A 5080-nucleotide genomic window follows, 5' to 3' on the forward strand; every position below is an offset into this window, starting at 1 on the left:
GGGGACTGGCTTTCTTAATAGTCCTGTAGGTTCAATCTCCAGAGGACAGGACAGGCACCAATGGACCAGCACCTCCGGCACGATCTTGACAGCGCTGCCGGCCTCCTGGAACTCAGCCTTGGGCACTTCCCCTCCCTAGATGCTCCACAGGAAGAAAGGATACCGCCAGCAGAGTCAGGGGTGACCAGTGGTGACTGACTGCTCTCCCTGTGCTTCCTCCAGGTCACTGGAGCCAGCCCCCGCCCACCCCACTCCAGATGAAGTGTGATCATTGCACACGGAAGGAATGTAGTAAATAATAAAAACCGATGACCAAGAGAATGCCACAGTCCGGAGTCTGGCTCAGGAGAACAGAGAGAAGGGAGAATTTCACAAGTTGGCCGATGCCAAGATATTTCTGAGTGACTGCCTGGCATGTGATAGTTGTGTGACCACCGAGGAAGGAGTCCAAGTTTCTCAACAGAACACCAAGGACTTCTTCCATGTTCTGAACCTTAATAAGAAATGTGATACCTCACAGCACAAAGTGCTGGCAGTGTCCGTGCATCCTTAATCTCTGCCTTATTTTGCTGCTAAATTCAGCCTCAGTGTCACTGATGCCTCCAGAAGGCTCTGTGGCTTTCTCAAAAGCCTTGGTGTGCCCTGTCTTTGACGTGAAGATAGCTGCGGACTTCAGCATCCTGGAGAGTCAGAAGGAATTTGTGCGTCGGTACTGCCAGCACCATGAGGAAGAGCCCCGGCTACCCATGCTGACCTCCGCCTGCCCTGGCTGGGACCAATATGCAGAGCGTGTGCTGGGTCACCCCATCACCCCCCACCTCTGCACAGCCAAGTCTCCCCAGCAGATCATGGGCTCTCCGGTGAAGGATTACTTCACTAGATGGCAGAACATGTCCTCAGACAAGATTTTCCACGTCATTGTGGCCCCGTGTTATGACAAGAAACTGGAGCCCCTTTGAGAATATGTTCCCACAGTTTTACATAGTTCCCAGGGGCTGACTGCATGTTAACCTCGGTGAAACTGTCCAGATAATGGAGCAAAGTAACCTCGCCTCCAATGACGCCACTGTGGACACTCTGTTTGGAGACATGAAGGAGAAGGAGGTGAGGCTCCACGAGGGATGAGGGTGTCAGCTCCGATAGGTACCTGGCCAAGGAGCTGTTCAATGAGGATATGGGAGTGCTCACCTACTGCACCCTGAGGAACAAAGACTTCCAGGAGGTCACCCTTGAAAGGGACGGAGAGGTTCTGCAACGCTTTGAGGCTGCTTACGACTTTCAGAACATCCAGACGTGGTCTGGAAGCTGTAGAGGAGCAAGGTCCCCTGCCACTTCATGGAGGTCCTGGCCTGCGTCAGGGATGCCTAAGCGGCAGGGGCCAGGCCCAGGCGGACGATGGGCATGCAGAAGGGCACTGCTGCAGCAGATGGAAGGCATCTACGCTGCCATCTGGTGTGGCCCCCGGAGACCAGCGCCCACGTTCAAGAGTTGTACCATGAGTGGCTGGGGTGAGGGGACGACTCCCCCTGAGCCCAGGTGGCCCTGCACACCGCCTGGCAGGGCCCAGGGCAGACTGCCAAGACATCAAGTGGTAAAGGTCCAGCAGACGCCCGGCCTGCAGGCTGCCTGAGGAGGGGTGTCAGACACGTGAAGGAAAGGCTTAGCATCTCTGTCATCGCTTTGGTTTTCAGAAGTCCCTGCTCCCCATCTGTTGGCTCCCTCCCTCTGAGGGGCGCTGTCATCATCACATGGGTGTAACTGGAATATTGTATCTTGAGAGGATTGCCCCAATGTATTCATCCTTTTATCTGATGATGAAAAAGTCCCAAAGAACAAGAATAGAGACAGACTACTGTCCTTTAGGCTTAAAAAAGCTCCGGAAGTGTCCTGCAAAGACCTGAGACTTGGTTCTGTCCACACACCTCAGAAAGATTAGATGGGGAAATGGCCCAGCTTGGCCCTGACTTTATCCACTTATGTTACCCTTGAAGGCGTCTTTGCCACAACGTGAATAAACTGCCACCTTTTGGAATAGGGGCTCATATGAAAGTCTGCATTCCCAACTTTTCTTGAAACAGATCTATATTCTACAGCTGTGGCCAACGTCCTGAGATCAGGTCCTGTCAACCAGGTCCTGTCAATGGGAATCAGGGGGCACTGGAGTGGACCCCCCACCCCATGCCCTTTTATATTCAGAGATTGAGCTGAACTCACTTTGGAGGAGGCCTGGCAAGGGTGACAAGTGTCACAGATAGAAAGATGGAGAATGGAGTGGACACCCTGCTTGGTCCCTCCCTGGGTGGGGTCAGACAGATGAAGGCCGGCCAGCCCACCCCACAATTGGGTGAGATAGCGTCCTCTGTGTTCACTTCTCACCCCATGGGCCTGGCCATTCTCCTCAGCTCGGGGCAGCCCTCTGCATTCCACGACAGTGCACTCTGCCCTCACATACTGCTCGCCCTAAGTGAGAAGAAAGAGAGCAGTTGGCCCACAGACAACTACACAGAAAGATAGGGCTCATGGCTGGTGAGCACAGTGGCAGTGGTGGGAGCCTCTCCTGCCTCCATGGCAGTGATAAGGAGCAGCAAGCTGAGTAGTAAGGAGCAGTGAGCAGGTGGGCGGTAAGGAGTAAGAGGTCCTGGACTGCGAGAGGGATTTCCAACTGTTGGCTTAGGCCCATTCCCCATGGGGAACGGGACTAAGCTGGCAGGCAGACATCCCCTGAGGGGTTCAGGACTTCAAGAGGGTGGAGACCAGGCTGAGGGACCCCCCCTCCCCAGTGCATGAATTTCGTGTGCACCGGGCCTCTAGTCCTATATAATAAAAGCCCAGCAACTAAACATTGGAATGACCGGAATGACCAGAATGACTGGTCGACCAGTCACTATGATGCGCACTGACTACCAGGGGGCAGCCACTCAACGCAGGAGGATTCGGATGAGCAGTGCTCCCACAGTAGGAGCAGCCTCTCAGAAGGCCAGCCCACAGCCACTCGGCTGACAGGGATGAGTGGTGCTCCCACAGAAGACCTATCCCCACAGGCCACGCTCCCCACCAGTGCATGAATCCCGTGCACAGGGCCTCTAATTATTATTATAATTCTTTCTTGACCCAAATTAAACATTTCTTTTCATTAAAATATGATCTGCTAGAGAATGGTTATAGTTTTAAATGGTGTCATGAGTCATCCTTGGTGTTTACTGTCTCCTCATTGTCATCTATTCACAAACACACACACTTTTTTTTTTTTTTTTGCAAACAGCCATGTGAACACTTACATACATAGTTAAAGGGGCTCAGAGATTTGTGGCATACCAAAAGGACCATTCTAAGTTTATGATTACTGAACTATCATTAATTCATCTAATGCCATGCCAAACTGCTGCCCAGACTAAATGCCATTTTGGATATAAAGAACATCTCTTTACTTTTCTTGTTTATGAAGGAAACAATACAAATTAGGTGAAACTATGATCACAAATTTGGTCTGAAGAAAATGACTAGATTTATATCTCTGGTCTGCCTGGTACTTTTGTCCCTGTAATATCAAGCAGATGCTTAACTTCAGATTTAATTATGCTATAAAATGTAAATAATATCTCTACCTCAGAGTTTTCATAAGGATTTAAACAGAAAATCCTGAAAAGTGCTTAGCACAGTGCCCGCCACATATGAAGCTCTCAAAATTAACTATTATATATCTGTCAGTTCTTTTAACTCCATCAGTTTCTCCAGTATCATTTAATTCACCAGGATTTTTTTTTTATCTTCTCAAAATAAAAGTGTTTTGACTCTCAGAAATACAGCATGCAAAGCAATAATTGGTTTTGGGGGGAGAGTTGGCAAACAAATAATTTTGATGTGTCAGTGATTATCATGAAAAGACACTAACAGTTTATGTTTTATTTCTTTCTTGATTAAATATGTGATTATCACGTGGTCACAGAAGAAGTAGAACCACACCTTTTCTTAAATACATTTTATTGATTTTTTTACAGAGAACAAGGGAGAGGCATAGAGAGTTAGAAACATCGATGAGAGAGAAACATCGATCAGCTGCCTCCTGCACACCTCCTACTGGGGATGTGCCCACCACCAAGGTACATGCCCTTGACCGGAATCGAACCTGGGACCCCTCAGTCCGCAGGCCAACGCTCTATCCACTGAGCCAAACCGGTCAGGGCGAACCACACCTTTTTGTAAAAAATCTGGATTTGTGTTTGCTCCATTTCCTATTTTAAACAATATTTAGGAAGGAAGTGGCATTTCTTGTGAATTAATCCCACAGTCCTCCACTTTATACATACATAAAGACATCTGTAAATTGAAAGCACTTTATTTTTTGGACAATCACATTAGCCCTGAAAGAGGTCTGACTCCTTCAGTCTCAGAGGGATGGGGATTTAGCAGGCTCCATGTGGAAGAGGGAAGATGCCACTGCTTCTCCTCCCTGGCAAACTATTGTAGAGTCAATAGTCTTAAAAGGAGCTGGGTCTTACTGGCTCCTGTCAGAAAAGCATTTGCAAGAAGATGGCATGTGGTACAAACTCAGGGTCAGCTTCAATTGGAAAACGTGGCGATGGAATTGCATTGAGATGCTTAGCAATCTCAAAAACCAGAACTGTGGATTGTGGAGCCTCCTTTCTCAGTAGTTCATGCTGAATGCAACTAATAAAATGAGCCCACAGGGAGCAAACACATCACCTACTTCCAGAGAGAAATAAAAACTGATTCAGCTGTCATAAAATTCTTGTCAGACATGTAGACTATAATTAACATGATAGATATATATGTAAGAATTGTTATAAAAGGTGTGATTACACTGTGGATGAGTTATGTTGCTTAGCTAGTTGTGAAAAAATCAAAATTAAATTCATAACATTGCATATATTATTCGGTGCTCCATAATTTAGGTATCTAGTATTTACAAAATGTATACCCAAGAGTCAACCAAAAATATTTTCCTGTTTCATAAAAATCCAATCTTTAACTTATAAAAACTGTTTGGCAGCTGACGAGAGAAGGGGAATGAAAACAAGAGAGCAAATAAGGGTTTTCTTTCAGGATGGAGAGGTTCCAT

General features: G+C 47.5%; 1 pseudogene; it reads left to right on the forward strand.

Moving 5' to 3' along the window:
• Positions 1-257: 257 nt before the first annotated feature.
• LOC118657845 lies at positions 258-1758 on the forward strand (annotated as a pseudogene).
• The last annotated feature ends 3322 nt before the right edge of the window (positions 1759-5080 follow it).

This window comes from Myotis myotis, unplaced genomic scaffold, assembly GCF_014108235.1.
Source record: "Myotis myotis isolate mMyoMyo1 unplaced genomic scaffold, mMyoMyo1.p scaffold_m19_p_6, whole genome shotgun sequence".
NCBI classification, from domain to species: domain Eukaryota; kingdom Metazoa; phylum Chordata; class Mammalia; order Chiroptera; family Vespertilionidae; genus Myotis; species Myotis myotis.